At 45.1% G+C, this 16,108-nt stretch overlaps 1 protein-coding gene across 4 annotated transcripts in view; it reads right to left on the bottom strand.

Moving 5' to 3' along the window:
- The window catches only part of CDC42 (cell division cycle 42), a 46,577-nt gene extending 38,138 nt beyond the window's left edge, over nucleotides 1–8,439 (bottom strand). Inside the window, exon 1 of one of the 4 annotated variants that reach the window (XM_055332521.1) lies at nucleotides 8,352–8,439. The gene's annotated coding sequence lies outside the window, so the exon portion shown is untranslated. Of the gene's footprint in view, nucleotides 1–4,094; nucleotides 4,112–7,548; nucleotides 7,568–8,351 lie in introns of those variants that run through there. The other 3 variants (XM_055332520.1, XM_055332522.1, XM_055332523.1) reach the window with 3 other exon arrangements.
- Nucleotides 8,440–16,108: the final 7,669 nt, after the last annotated feature.

The raw sequence follows: 16,108 nt of genomic DNA, 5'->3' as shown, positions 1-16,108 counted from the left end.
GTATCTAACCCTGACCTGAATATATAAAATTATATCTTTCCCCTCTTTCTCATCTCTTGGATAACTAGCAACACAGTTATAAGTAAAATTATTTTTCCTGGCTCTGATTTAACTAGAACCAAGGATAAGCTTTTAGGATAATATACTTTCACTGCCATGTATTAGGTGCAACCAGGAAAAAAAAAAAACTAAAAAGACAGGATCTGAGGTAGGGGTTTTTCTTGGGGGCAGGGAGGGGCAGTATGTGTGACAAGGAAGAGAAAGCAAATTAAAAAAAAAGGTCAAATGGTAAAATACAAAGACTTTACAGACTACTGTACAAGCTCCTTAAAAAACTTAATTTCTCATATATGTGAACAATTATTTTTTAAAAACTTCACAAATTTTTTGGATCACAAAAACAACAGTTATGAATTCTATGATTTCCAGAACATTGAAAGATTGGCTCTGAAATTACGGCAAGCTTTTCAGAATATTGGAAAGCCGTAAAATACTGTAACTAGGATAACTGATTCAAGAACAAAAGAAACTGGAGATTGTGACCCCATTTCAGAGCATTCCCTTGCAGTCACTGGACAATCACTTCCCCAGTTCCTAATATTGGTCTGCTTCTCCCTTCTAATACCTTGCCCCAATTTTAAGTTAAGATGGAGCCACTTGCCCAGAGTGCACAAAAATGTGTTTTATATATAACACACAAAGATGTGTTTTATATATAACATACTCAGTTCAATCCCAAGAAATTGCAAATTAGCAAATTCTATGCAAATGTCTCAAGTGGGGCTTACTTAATACACCAAGAACAGATCATCCACAGCCTCTGCTGAAGTCTCTATCGTTCACATGCTTCAGAAATTTAAGAATATTGTTCCTGTTTCTACCCACCACAAGCATTGTTTGGTCACACCAATATTCCTGGACTCTAATAGAGATTAATAAACCACTAGACACCATGCCTCCCAGTCCATTTTCTCAAAACTTTAAAGGATGTTTCATGGGAACAGAGGAAAAAAGAAAAAGGGGGGGGGGGGCCTCCATTAAACAAGCTTAGAAACACTGAATTAAACAGACTCCTAACTTCTCTGAACCTTTAATAAACATAGATTAGGAATTTCCAAGATGGGGATATAATGACTATGGTTTCCAACCTGTTGTCACCCCCCCCCTCCCCGAAACATCTCTCAGGCATTCTGAAACACACTAGAAAAACACAGGCATTACTCTTAACATTAAAATTATCCCCTACCCCATTTCTACTGGTTTATAAACTCTCAGCATGATCTAACATTCCCCTTGGCCCCATGGTGACCAGAGCAAATAAATAACATGACCCTAAAATAATTCAAACTTCCATAGCTTATACTTGGTATTATTTATTCTACTTGGACACTTTCTGAAACAAATGAGGGTATCAGATATTGATTTAAACCCTAGGACTCTAATCATCATAGGAACTACTCATTTTTTTTTCCTAGTTATCTGATAAATGAAAATTTACATTCTAAAATCTAAGTGTGGGATGCCTGGGTGGTTCAACAGTTGAGTATCTGCCTTTGGTTCAGGGCATGAACCCAGATTCCTGGGATGGAGTCCCGCATCGGGCTCGTTGCATGCAGCCTGCTTCTCCTCCCTCTGCCTGTGTCTCTCATGAATAAATAAATTAAATCTTTATTTAAAAAAAAAAAAATCTAAGTCTGAGGCACCTGGGTGGCTCAGTCAAGTTGAGCGTTGGACTCTTGATTTTGGTTCAGGTCATGACCTCAGAGTGGTAAGACTGAGCCCTAAGCTCAGTGTGGATTCTGCTTAAGATTCCCTCTCTCTCCCTCTGCCTCTGCCCCCTCCTCCCAGGTCGCCTCACTTTCCCTAAAAATGAATATTTTTAAAAATAAGATCTATTAAATTACTTAAAACCTGAGAAACTCCACAATAAAAATATGGTTTTCTAGGAATTAATTGATATATAGATGTTTAATTCCACCTCAAAAGATTCTAAAATCAAGCTCCTCTCAAATAGCATTCAGCTAGTGAAATAAATACCAGTCGCTACAGTGCAGTTGTATAATGAAAATCCCAACAATTACTTGCTAAGGAACTTTACTGAATTACTTCCCATTTCTCTTCATCTGCTTTTAAAAAGATTTCAAAGCAAACCAAATTTCAAATACTCCTAAACTGCCTATCAACAAAACAAATGGATTATAGCTGAAACCTTGCTTATGCTTTCTTCTACAAGCTATCTTTAACTCCTACTCCTTAACACAAATTAACACAGCATTCTTATGTTCTACCTCCATCACATACATACACATACACACACACACACACACACACACACACACACACACCGGCTTCATTTTCTCTTCATTTGGTCTGTTCTCAATCTCTTCTGTTTCCACAAGGAGTAGCAAACAGTGATCATCTTTTTAGCTGAAAAGACGGTTGTGCCTTAATAGCCAACACCAGATGGCTTCATACTGCCACCTGATACAGAATGGACACAGGTGTGCCTGAGACACTGCTCTCCAACTCTCCTGGGGTCTGTAACATGCCTAGCCAGCCAAGAAGAGCCTCATCCATTCACTTCCATGTGGCATACGAATACTTTTCTACTTTTGTCTTGATTTGAAAAGGATTAGGAATACTCTAAAATATATACTGCACAAGGATAGTGCTGGTGGACCTCCTACACCAAATAGTTGAAGGAAAAGTTACTAGAGAAAAATGCGATGTAATCCTTTTAAAAAAAAAAAAAAAAAAGGATGACTGGGCAGCCCGGGTGGCTCAGCGGTTTGTGCCACCTTCAGCCCAGGGCGTGATCCTGGAGACCCGGGATCAAGTCCCACGTCAGGCTCCCTGCTTGGAGCCTGCTTCTCCCTCTGCCTGTGTCTCTGCCTCTCTCTCTCTCTCTCTCTCTCAGGAATAAAAAAATAAAATCTTAAAAAAAAAAAAAAAAGAAAAAGAAAAAAGGATGGCAGCTAAATAAGACTAGATTTTATTATCACTATTTTCTCTTGAGATTAGAGATATGGCTTATTTTAGGAAAGAAAACAGAAAAGATGTTATATTTCACCAGCTAAATGCCAACATTTAGGAATTATCCAACAATTATAGGAATTATCCTGATCACAGGCTCTTCCTAACAACGTTTTCAATAAAACATCATTTAGGTTCAAATGTGTAACTGATATTCTACACTAGAATTTATGGTTAATTAGTACTAAGCGGACAGTTGTACTTTAACAACTTTACACTCGACAGTGAGCACAGACATGAGGTGACTCTACACGATAGGCAAGACACTATAACTCACTTATTTAAATGCCACACTGGTTTCACCCACTTTCAGATTAGGATCCTTGCAATAAATTCTGGTACACTGCCTTAAAGAAACCAGTTCATACTTAAGTAGGAAGAAAAATAAAAATAAAGCACTCAATGCTATTTCTGAAATCCCGTAAGACATCACTCTAGCAGTCTTTAAGAGCATGCTTCAAACTTTAGTGTGCATAAAAATCATGTGGGCATCTCATTAAAATGCAAAATCTGATTCAGTGGGATTGGGATGGAATTCCAAGGTGATCTTATGCTTCTGGTCCATAGTCCACACATTGTATTTGATTATACACTCTCATTTATGTAACACTAGTTAAGATAGTGGACAAAAACTTAAAGCAGGCAACAATCTCCACTTAATAATTTTTACAGTTTCATGAGATTAATCTAGGGAAGGACAGTTATTAAAATTTTGATTTGGGGGGAAAACTCAGCTTCTCAAACATGCGGGCCTAAGAGAGGTGGTAATGATAACAAGAACAAACGCCTACAGAGCACTTAGTATGCGCCAGTGAATTGTCTTAAGTACTTCACAAAGATTAACTGATTTGATTCTCATAACAACACTGCGAGGTAGGGACTATTGCTGGCCCTATTTTACAGAAGGTAAACCTGATTTCACAAAGACATTACTTTGCAGTTAGTAAATAGCAAGATTTGAACCCAGGCAAGCTGATCCGAGAATCTATACCTTTAACTATGATACTAGCAGTATAGCTCCCAAGATAGCAGAATTAAGATGGCAAACCAAAATGACTTACTTTTGGAGAAATTGATGCGCAAGTTAAAGAACTGAGTGAGCAACAGAGGTGACAGATGGCCAAAGAAATATTTTCTACGGTATTTTTTGTAATTTATTTTATTTGAGAGAGAAAACACACACACGAGTGGGAGAAGGGGCAGAGGGAGAGAGAATCTCAAGCTGACTGGGAACTGACCACCGAGCCCAATGCAGGGCTCAATCTCACTACCCGAGATCACAACCTGAGCCAAAATCAAGACTCAGGCACTTAACCAACTGAGTCACCCAGGCACCCCTACAATATTTTTTAAAGAAGGAAAACACCTGGTTTCACGGGGCACCTGGCTGGTAGAGCATGCAACTCTTGATCTTGGGGTTGTGAGTTCAAGTCCCACACTGGGTATAGAAATTACTTAAAAATAAAATCATAAATGAATGAATGAATGAATGAATGAATGAACGAACAATAAAATCCTAAATTTTTTTTTAAAAAAACACACACACCCATGAGGATCCCTGGGTGGCTCAACAGTTTAGCACATACCTTGGGCCCAGGGCATGATCCTGGAGACCCGGGATCAAGTCCCACATCAGGCTCCCTGCATGGAGCCTGCTTCTCCCTCTGCCTGTGTCTCTGCTCTCTATCTCTCATGAATAAATAAATAAAAATCTTTAAATAAAAATAAAACACACACACACCTGGTTTAACTTCATGCACAAGCTTTTTGAGACCAATGTCCCAGGGACAACTAGTAAAGAAAAGTTTTGACATCAGGGACTTATAACAGCAGGAGTAGCAGACATAACTAAAATAACAAGTAACAAAAGTTACTTTAGCAAAAATATTTTGGACTGAAAGGATGAGTAACTAAAAGTAGAAACTGGTAAAGGACAAAGCATAACATGACCAGGAATTTGATACTGTTGAGCAGGGTGGAAAAAGTGGCAAAAATAAGCTGCAACAGCAAACAAAAGAAAATAGAGGAAAGAAGCTAACATTAAAGTCAACAATTTTTAGAAGAACAAGAACTGGTCATCAGAAAAAAAACTTTCTAAGCCGACAGTGAACAGCCCAAACAGCACAGCTGAGGAAGATACTGGACTAAACAGAAGGATAAGATCAAGCAGGAGTAGATTAGGAATCATCACTTCAATGAGCTGGAATACGGATATGGCTGACCAAGCACCAGCCTCAGGAAATACAGTAAACAAGACTATGGAATATGCAGAAAGAGAAAATCTTAACCCACAGATCTCATTAAATTCACTCACTTGACAAACACTTCTTGACCCCTACTACTATACATACGGCACTATTCTAGGGGCTAGGGACACAGGGGAGACCATGCCAGGTCAAAGTCCTGTCCGCACATCAGATACATTCTGGTAGAGAACACTAATAGTTTTGAAAGCAAACACTGAATAAGGCATTATCATAAAAGCCTAGAACGAAGCCCTTTAATATAGGATATAGGAAACTATGTATGTGACCTAAGTTAACAAAATAGTAATCCCTCCTTCCCCTGCAGAGCAAGCCCTTGTAGACTGAAGTGCTTCTGTGTTCCCTAAACTCTCAAAAAGACCCTAAAAACACTAAAGAAATGCATCTAAAATGTATCTACAAATAAAAGAACAATCTTTTACTCCCAAGAACACCTATAAACACGACTCCCAGACAGGCACAATAAATTGTACTTCAAAGTTTTCCATATGTGACAGCTCTTGGATCAAAACATCTGATTAGTGTAACCAACTAAAAAATAACTAGAAATGCCTAACAGACCACAAAGTTCTAAGTGGATAAAAAACAACTGAATAAAGGAAAACCAATCTTGAAATTACAGAAAACGTCAAGATTTAGTCTTATTGTGCTTTAAGAATTTCATGGATGTTTGACTTAAGCCCCCTGACCTCTGCTGCTGTAACATGGGCCTTAAATTCCCGAAAAACTAAATTTAACTTAGTATCTGAAAACATTTTAAGAGGATGTGATGATACCTTCCGGATCTTGAAGGAATTACTGGAAAACAGCTCATTTTTTAACATTCACTTAACTATCCATCTCTTGAATCCTTGCCTGAGTTTAAAAAACTGCAAATGTAAACTATTCTGCTATATATTTTGAAAGGGAAGATACAAACTGATGTTATGTATGTTTAGACTTCTTAAATGTAGAAGAGTCTCAAGACACGGCTCAGCAGAGAGTGTTTTTAAAACAAGATAACCACATTATGACAAATGTATTTCAGAAGATCCAAGCTCAATACCTATCCAATCATATACACCACAGGAAGTGGATTTAAACTTCTTCTTTTAAACGTTTAACAAGCGCTGTTCCCTCTACACACAAGAGGAACAATGGGGGGATCCCTGGGTGGCGCACCAGGTTTGGCGCCTGCCTTTGGCCCAGGGCGCGATCCTGGAGACTCAGGATCGAATCCCACGTCGGGCTCCCGGTGCATGGAGCCTGCTTCTCCCTTTGCCTGTGTCTCTGCCTCTCTCTCTCTCTCTCTCTCTCTCTGTGTGACTATCATAAATAAAATAAAATAAAATAAAAAATTAAAAAAAAAAGAGGAACAATGGGAAAATACTTGTTCCAACATGAACTACCCTATAACAATGCCATTACACAATGGGATCTCTACAATTGCTCTACAATGCTAACATTTTTCTGCGCTGTATCCCAGTAATCAATGAAGGATATACAACTGGGAGGGAGGGGGTGTATCTACTATGCTGGGGAAGAAGCACTGTAATCGCCCAAAAGTCTGAAAAACGTCATTTACGTGTGGTTTTGTTTCTCGTTTTTTTGTTTTTTGGGGGGGTTTTTTTTTTGGTTAAGAATCCAAAATTCTTTTTTGATGGCAAAATTAAATGGTCTAGCAAGAAAGGTGGGCGGAAACTGGTGATTCTCTTTCCACCACACCCCTCGCCACACAGAGTGCATGTGAGCCAACTTTGGTCTGTACTGTGCATCAGTAAGTGCATCAAATGGGGGACGTTGAGCAGCCTCGGAAAAGTCATTTTGGACCAGAGAGAGGCTCCCACGGGTCACTCCATTCGACTGCAAAGGGATCTTTCAAGTTATTGCCTACACAAGCGGCCGGAGGAGGGGTTGTCTTAACGCTAGACTCCCTGGCACGGGCTGATCTGGAGGATTTTAAACCTTCCTGGCTTTTTTAGATGCTTTGTGAGACAGCCGGAAAGGTTTCAGAAAGCTCGTTTAGGCACACGGTGCGTTGGGAGGCCGGCAGGATGTGCCACCGAGCGCCCAACGGAGGCTGCAAAAAAAAAAAAAAAAAAAAAAAAACAAAAAAAAAAACGCTGTCTTCATTCGGCGAGCCCCTGACTTGTAGGAGTTAAAGCTCTCGCCCCTTATATTGCGATGACGTAATCCTCCACACTGCATTTCTCTTGGACTTAAAGGGGAGGGAAAAACAAACAAACAAACAAACGAACAAAGAAAATTTCACCCTTATAAGAGGAATTGAGCAAGCGGCGAACGGCAGTTTCGAGAGGCGTTTAGGTAACTCCCTGAAAGGGAAGCCTCGGCTGAAGAGAGCAGGGAGACCTGGAGAAGCGAGCGGAAATGGTGCTAGGAAGTCGACCTGGAGGCTCAGGCCCCCGGCCCTGCGGGCGCGCGGGGGGGGGGGGGGCGCGCAGGGGGGGGCGCGCAGGGGGGCGCGCCGCAGGCACAGCCCGGGCCGCCGCCTCCCCGCCGCGCTCGCGGTTCCGTTCCCCTCCCCTCCCCCTCCCTTCCCTTCCCTTCCCTTCCCTTCCCCCCCCCCGGCCGCAAAATGTCCGCGGCGGCGCCCGGAGAAGCAGGAAGTCCGAGCCGGGGCGCGCGGGGGGCACACCCGGCCCGGGAGCCCGAGCCACCCGCCCTCGGCGCCCGCGGGGCCCGGCCGGGGCGGAGGGGGCCCCTGGCGGCCGGGATGGGTGTGACCCCTTCCTTCCGCCGCTGCCGGGTGACAGCCGGGCCCCGCCCGCGCCCTCCGGCCCGCGCCCCGCGCCCCGGCCGCACGCGTCCCGCCGGCCGAGCGCCCCCGCCCGCCCCGCTCCCTGACAGAACCCGGACCCGCGCGAGCCCGGACGGCGCCGCGAGGGGCGCGCACCCCTCCCCGCGCTCCCCGGGGCCCCAGAGGCGGGGTGCCTCCCCCACACACGCTCCCCTCGCCTCGCCTCGCCCCCGGGCGGGGACAGGCCGGGGGCCGCGCGGCGGGGACGGGACGGCGGGGGAGCCGCTCCCGCGGGGAGCCTCGGGCCCCGCACTCACCTCAGCTCCTCCGCCGGGGCGTTGGCAGCACTGCGCGGGGTCTCCTCGGCTGCCGGACAGGGGCACGCGCCTGACGTCAGCACGCAGGCGACGCAGGGTTGGGTGCCCGCGGAAGTGGGCGGGGTCCAGAGGCGAGCCCGGGCCGAGCGGTTGGAGGCGGGGCCTGAGTCCCTCCCCCGCCCCAACTCCCCGCCCAGGTTCACGCCGACGACCGCGCATGCGCCGTCGGCCTGCGCGGCTGCCTAGAAGCTCAGCGGTTGAGCCACCGCTGTTTGCAAAGCTCGGCCACCCACAATGATTTTGTTCCATTCAACCTTCTGAGGCTGAAGTGTTATCATCCCTCTTTGGCAAAAAAAAAAAAAAAAGAAAAAAAAAAAAGACGGAGGCTTGGACTTGCATGGAGGCAATGACTTACCGGCCTGGGACACCCCCCTCCCAGGCCTGCCTGCCTGCCTTGGGTCCTTCGCGCGCTTCTCATGCGCCTGCACCACGCAGTCCCTTGCCCCAGACACTTAGGCAATATCTTGGTTTCGGGACTTCCTGCCACAAGGCCTCGCACTCTTTCCCCTGGCTCCTTCCTCTGCTCACCCTGTGCTCCCAGCACCTGCTTATCACCTGTCCGCCCTTGCTAGTGCGCGAGCTTCGGGTGAATCCCAACGCTCCATCTTCGTCTCAGGTGTTTCCCCAGGAAAATCGCTTAGGAACGATGCCATTTACTGCTGACCACCACAGATAGTTGGCGAAGCAAGACACCTGTTTCCAATACATCTGATATAACAGTCATAGTTTCTTCTGGGCTTTTCGATTGCACAGGAAGAATAACTACATTTTTGAGTGTTTACTACAGGCCTGGTGCTAACAGCTGTGCACGTGATAGTAGCTAATGTAATGCTCACAACTACCCTATCAGTTAAGAACCGTTACCATTCATCGATGCGTGAAGTGAGGCATTGCCCCCAGGATGCCAAGCCAGGCAGTGACAGAGTTGGGACTTGGACCCAAGGTGCTGGCTCTAATTGATCACTATACTGTCATACTACACTATCAGAAGGTTATTATAGAGAAGTCAGAAGAGAAGCTTCCCTGTGATCCTATCCCTACAAAATATTTTTTTATCCCTACAAAATATTAACATTTTGGTGTACACTTTTCCAGATATGTAGAGACATACACCGCATCTAATTGCACAGCAAACTGATTGAACTGTGTTTTTTCTCTTTCAAAACTACATTGTGAGTATCTTTGCCTCTCAAATGAAACATCATTTTTAAAGGCTATATCCTACTGTACAGGCATGACAATATGTATCAAACCCATCTACATTGGAATTTAGGTCGTTTTCAGCTGCTGTAACTTTCTATTATAAAATGCATAAGCTTGATTTTTGAAACTTGAGGAAAACTGGCTGTGTTTTCTCCCCTCTGCAAGACTGGTTGGCAGTGACCTTTCCTTCATCCCCTCTCACAATCCCATGAATGTCCCCAGACAATGTCTGCCCTTTCCATGCGCAGCAATATCTTGATAGGGTGTCACCCAACCGTTTGACTTTTCCTGCCTTTATTCTGAGAACAAGGAGTCACTTAGCACTTTGTCTCTTCTGCTGTCAAGTTTTTGTCAAAACGGCCCTCACCAACCTTTTCACAACCCCAAAAGGCAGTAGCATTACTACTAGGCCCCAGTCTCTCCCCCCACCCCTTCCTTGCTGCCAGCCTAGCCACAGCCTCCAGGGGCTTCGTCCCCACCTGCCCCTGTGGCTACAGCCACCTCGTACTAACAGGAGGGTCTCCAGCTCCCCTTCTCCTGTGGTCACCAGCCCAGCGTCCATTCCTCCTTCTGGTAACATCCCTTCCGGCAGCCCCTCCCCAGTTCTCAATCCCTGTGGCTCTAGAGGAGAGGACTCCAACCCTCAGTGCAGGGAGTAGACGCGGTGACCCAGGCCTAGCCAATCAGAGAATTTTAGCAGCATTTCAGTGATTGGGCATGTGACCCAATGAGAACCAGTGAGATTCAATTCTGGGACTTTGGTCAAAACGGTCCAATTGATGAATGTCTCTGCTGAGGGCAGGATGTAACCATGGCATTGCTGGCAGCCATCTTCCCGCTGCAAGGAGAGAAACTGCCTGAGAATGGGAACAAACAGAGGGTGAAAAGAGAGCAGAGAGATAGAGACGGTGAAACCAAATCCCACTGCCATTGTTTGAGCCCTTGGATTTAGTCTTACTTCAATTTTCAGGCACATTAGCTGATAAATTCCCTCTCCTGCTTGAGCCAGGTTGAGTAGGTGCCTGTCACTTGCCAATGCAAGATTTTGCCTCCCTACCCACCACGTCCACCCTGGTGTGGTACTTGACACCACCTTCTAGATGATTCCCAAATCTCTACCTCCTCCAGCCCCTATCCCCACCCTGACTTCCAAATCTCCACCTACTCACAAGTCCCATCAGAGCCACGGACACCATCTCCAGTTACCACCTGCTTCGGGCTCTTCCAAATGCTTTGGGTCCGTACACCCTTGCACATCCAGGGGCTCCCAACCTTTCTGCATCATAGGTCCTATACCCACAAAGTTGATATCCCATTTCTAGAGGCTTCCTTTGACAATCTCTGTTTTGATTCATTTTATACAGCACAACCTTCAACCTCCAGGATCCTGGCTCCGGTTAAGTCACTTTCCAGCTCAGGAACCCTGGCATTTTTTCCTTTCCCTTCAAAATAAAATTCAAAGTCCTTTAGCCAGGCTTTCTGTGTCCTCTGTGATCCATCACCAACTTGCCTTTCCAAAGTGATTTCCCTTTCCCTTCTGTATTAGTCAGGGTTGTCCAAAGGAATAGAACCAACAGGAGGAACAGAGGGAGGGGGAGAAGGAATGGGAGAGAGATTGATCTGTATTAGTCTATCCATCTAAAAAGATTTATCTAAAGAATTGACTCAACACAGTTATGGAGGTTGATAGGTTCCAAGATCAGTGAAGTGAGTCGACAAGCTGAGACTCAAGAGAACGGATGATATGGGTCCAGTCCAAGTCCTCAGGACTGAGAACAAGAACTGATGTTTCAGTCTAACAGTCAGCAGGCTCAAGACCCAGGAAAAGCCAATATTTCAGTCCAAAGCCAGGAAAAATCTGTTACTCGATGGAGGGTCGGCCTTTTTTGTTCTAGTTGGGCCTTCAACTGATTAGACGAGACCCATCATACTAGGGAGTGGAATCTCCTTTACAAGGTCTGCCAATACAAATATTAATCTTATCCCAAAACACCCTATAGACAGGTACACCCAGAACAACGTTCAACCAAGTATCTGGGCACCCGTGGCCCAGTCAAGTTGCCATTTAAAAGTAACCATCACTTCCTCTATCACACATCTTATGTATGTGCATGCAGCAAGACTGAATTACCTAGTATCATGTATGTAGGTACCATGATTTCTTGCCTCCATGCCCCTGCTCATGCTGGTCCCCTTGCTAGAACACCTTCTCAGCTGATCCATCCTACCAATCAAGTCCCACTCTCCTACCCACCCTTGGCCAACACTGACCTTGTGTCCTTTCCCACCTCTGTGCTTCTGCAGATTCGGTGGTCCCCATGTGTGCCAAACTCATTCTTCTCTCCTTCGAGGATCAGCATAGACCTCAGCTCCTAAACCTTGCCTAACAACCCCAGGCAACCAATAACTCCCATTACCCTTTGTATTTAAAGCATGCTATATTAAAATCACTTGTATCTGTGTTAATGAAACCATTAAGCCATGAGCAGGCAGGGATTTTATCTTATTCATTTTTCTATCCTTCTACCTAATTTCCTGGCACACTGCCAACCCTCAAAAATGTTTGATAAATAATGCATGAATGAGCATACCGCCAGTTCTTCCACAACGCATGCTCAGCTTCTGGCTGCTAAAGTGATCTCTGCTTCTTCTCAACTCCCATAGCATTTACCTGAGGATTTCTTCAGGCCCTCACCCCACTCTGTCATGTTCATCCGTGCTTTCTCTGCCCTACTGGAAGCTCCCAGGGGCGGGCTCGGTTTGGGGTACATTTTCATGCCCCTTCACATGCTCTTCAGGTGCCTTAAACATAAGGAGTGAGAAAAACCTCAAAACTGCGTTCCCTGCCAAATGCCAAAGACCACAAATCCACCACCATCTCTCCAGGGCCTGCCAAGATTTACTCAAGAAGAGGAGGATCCCCAATAAAGAGGCCCTCCTTTGTGGTCTTCAGTCTTAGGATTTACACGGGAAAGTCCTAATTTAAGACTTTCTGTGTGATTCAAAGGCGATAAAACTATAAAGAAAAGCGAGGAAGTAATTATTATAAAAATCTGGCTGCTGGCAGCCTCTAAAGGAATTTGTAATCTGGAAGCGATGGAGGGGGGCGGTGTTGGCAGTGAGCTGTTTCAGGACCTTGGTGATGATTATTACATGGATATTTGCTTTATAATCATTTGTTGTACTATATATTTGTTTTATGTACTTTCCCTCCTGTGTAATATTTCATAAAAATAAAAGTTGGAAGTAAACAAAGTCTCACGTTGTAAGTGAAGGGTTGCTGTTGTGTAAATTCCTATTGCTTAGATGTAAGCCTACCCTTCCATCCTGATTTACCAGCTGGTCTTCCCTCTCTCTGGCTGGTCATGGTCATGGCTCAGGCCATGCCAGCAGCCCCACTCTGCTGCTAGGACTCCTGGTGTGCTCCTGATCTGGCCTGCCACACTGTAAGGGGCTAGGGCTGCTACAGCTGCAGCTCTACTCCATCAGCTCCCATGGAGGGACCTACTCCTTCTGCAGCCCCTCCTACCACTCAGCCTCCCTCCTCCACTGTGTGCTGGATCACTATGCTTGTCCAGGGACCTGGACTCTTCTTGGAGTCAGAGAAAGGAGAGGAACTGACCAAACCTGTTTCCTACTTGCCTTTTCTCTAACTGGCCCAGACTTGCCTCCTTCATCTCTATTAGGATCTCTGGTGGAGACAATCTAGGTCACTGAAGAAGGGTGCCATGAGATAGGATAGGGGAGAGAAGAGCCTAGAAATGACTGAGCAACTCCATCTGCACTGGTAAGGTTTAGCAAGTACCCAGGGGCACATGGTACAGCGATGAAGTTTTAATTTGAAAACAATCTGAGGATCGCTCATGTGAACCAATTGGTCATGGGTGTGTTGTGACTAATATTCAACAGTTAGTGAGTGTATTATGTGCTAGGCACCTCGAATGCAAAGATAACCAATATCCTTCTGCTTAACCTCTTCAATGGCTTCTCCTGGCTCTTGTCCACCTCTCCAATGTCCTCAGAACCATGCACTCACTCACTGGGCTCCAGCCATGCTGCCTTCTTTGTCAATCCTCAGACAGAACTGAGCTTACTGTGCCTGCCTCAGAGCCCTTGTGCTTGCTGTCCTGAGCTCTTCTGCTCTGTGCAAGCCTGCTCCTTTTCACCCTGTACATCTCTGCTCAAATAGCAACTCTTTAAGAAGACATCTCCCCATCCAGCTTACAGAAGCACTTCCTACCTACTACCACACCACACTGCTTCTTGTTTTCCTAAACTTATCACTCTCCAAAATGATCTCACCTCTTTAATACTCCTACTGTCTCTCTCCATTAAAAAGTAAATTCAAGGACCTCTTTCCCCACTGTACCCTCAGTGCTATAATGTAGTGTGCACTCAGTAATTACCTGTTGAAGAAATACAATGAAGGAAGACATAATCTCTACTCAAGGAGCTAAGGTCTCATAGTGGGACAAACAATAATCAAAACAAGTGCTAGGACAAGGGTTTGTACAAGTAATCTAGGAGAATCAAAGAAAAGCAGAACATTCATAAGAGTTATACTTAATATTTACTAAGTACTTCCTCTGCTCCAGGCATTGTTCTAAGTATTTAATATGTATTATCTCACTTGAAATTCACAAGAACTCTGGAATATGGAAATTATTACCTTCAACAAAAATGGAGCATGAAGAGGTTATTAGTACCACTTGTCTAAAGTCAAACAGCCGGCAGGTGGAAGAGCTGAGATTCAAACCCGGAGCTGATAAGGGAAGGTTTCCCAAAGGAGAGAGGTTTGATCTAAATCTAGAGGACCGGTGCAGGCTGGCCAGGCCAGGGTGGGGCACGCATGCTGACCACGGGCGGAAAGAACAGGCATGTCTGGGTACGCAGGCATGGAAAAAGCAGGAGGCTCCGAAAGTAGATGAACCTCATAGACATAATGTCGAACACAAGAAAACACATGAAAGAGTATACACCCTGTGATTCCATTCGGCTCAGAAACAGGCAGCACTACCCTATGGCAGTAGAAATCACCATAGCTTACTTTTCAGGAGATTGATGACTAGGAAAGGACCTGAGGGAGACTTCTGGGATGCTGGCTATCCTCTGTATCTTCATCTGGATGGTGGTTCTAGGGATATCCTCACTTTATACAAATTCATCCAGTCATACAATTTCCAGGATGCATGTTACACTTACATTTAAAAAAATTAAAGGTCACTTTAGCAATAGTACTGGTCTGAAAACCAAAACACTTGTGATTTTTTCATAGAGGTGTAGAATTTTTGTGAGTCTTAATGGTGAGGTTTAAAGACTGCAAATAAGAAAAGCAAAGAGGAGTACCTGGCTGGCTCAGTCAGTGGAGCCTACCACCCTTGATCTCGGGGTCGTGAATTCGAGCCCTACTTGGTTGTAGAGATTACTTAAATCTCTTTATTTTATTTTTATTTTATATTTTATTTTTTTAAAGACTTTATTTATTTATTCATAAGAGACACAGAGACAGAGAGGCAGAGACAGAGGCGAGGGAGAAGCAGGCTCCACGCAGGAAGCCTGGTGTGGGACTTAATCCCAGGACTCCAGGATCATGCCCTGAGCCGAAGGAAGACGCTTTAACTGCTAAGCCCACCCAGGCGTCCCCCCCTTTTTTTAAACAGAGAAATGTGACTGAAGAAATGAGAAGCTAAGAACAAGATTTAACGTGTAGAAGTTAGAAATGAGAAGATGGAGAGCTCAGAGAGGGACTCAGAAGAAAAGAACAGATCAAAGGGTCAACCGACTGAGGAAGAGTCACTTAGTGAACCTTCCCCTGATTGGGCAGATTCAGCTACAATAGCATTTATTGGATGTTTCTGTGACTCTAGCTGGGAATAAGGCAGGAACAAGACAGGTGTGGAAACTGAAGCTCAGAGGGGTGACATGACTTGGTCGGAGATCACACACTTGGTCAGAGATAACACACCTTGTAAGCGCTGGAGTTCTTTTTGCCAGAACCTCCAATTTATGCTAAGACATTGCTAACGCTAAGTATTGGCCCCACTTGGAGGTGGAGTTTTGGCTCAGAGGAAGTGAAGGGGAGGCCCCACTGCTTTGGTGGTGTCGGTGGCTTCCTGCCCAGGAGACACACCCAGCTTCTAAATCACCATTCTGGGCAGTCAGGTTGTTGCTAGGCACCCAGGGGGCCCTTGAGCTTTCAAGCAGGGGCAGCCAAGGGTTGTTAACTTCACCTCATTTCAAGGTCAGGTGCAGAACCAAAAGGGAAGCCAGCCACCTGAGGGAAGCCTTTCCTTTTTCGCTTTGTTTTGTTTACCTCCATCCCTAACCCTCCCACCTGCCCCCTCCCATGGTCTGCCATGAATTCTAGTTGTTTGTGTTCACTGGAAGGAAGAGCCTTCAACCAGGCAGTGATCATGTCTCCTACAAAAATCAAACTATTCCTTGAGGATCCATCACATGCAGGCCCTGGGTTGGAGGCTGAGGGCATAGAGATT

This window comes from Nyctereutes procyonoides, unplaced genomic scaffold (assembly GCF_905146905.1).
Source record: "Nyctereutes procyonoides isolate TBG_1078 unplaced genomic scaffold, NYPRO_anot_genome, whole genome shotgun sequence".
NCBI classification, from domain to species: Eukaryota; Metazoa; Chordata; class Mammalia; order Carnivora; family Canidae; genus Nyctereutes; species Nyctereutes procyonoides.
This window is presented reverse-complemented; position numbering and strand designations above follow the sequence as displayed.